The following is a 469-nucleotide window of genomic DNA, read 5'->3' on the forward strand; positions in this document are numbered from 1 at the left end:
GGCGGCTATGGCGCGCGTGAGGGAGCGGGCTCCGAGCGGGGCCACCGAGCGCCGCTCCCGGCGCGGCCGGGGCCGCCACGGACCCTGTGCCCGAGTGCCGGGCAGACACACTGGCTTATACTGTATGTACCTATATTGTACGTACCTATGTTGGCTTATACTGTATGTACTTTTCATCAGGCAGGAGGCTCCCGGGAACCACGTTCCCGAGGACCAATGATTGCTGGGGTGTAATTTAGCAGTTGTGATGAGAGTGATGGTGAGTTTGTGTGTAATCTGAAGGGGGTGTTAATGGTACATGAGTGTTGTTTTCTGTGTGCTTTTGTTGTTTTGGGTTTTCTGTAACAATATGTGTTTTGTGTTGTATTGCTCTGTATTGCAGGGTGAGCACAGGGTGAGCCCTCTCCTCCTTGCTGTGACAGCCGGGCTGGCTGTGACACAGTGACCTCGGCCAGCCCCTGCTGCCCTT

This window comes from Geospiza fortis, unplaced genomic scaffold, assembly GCF_000277835.1.
Source record: "Geospiza fortis unplaced genomic scaffold, GeoFor_1.0 scaffold687, whole genome shotgun sequence".
NCBI classification, from domain to species: Eukaryota; Metazoa; Chordata; class Aves; order Passeriformes; family Thraupidae; genus Geospiza; species Geospiza fortis.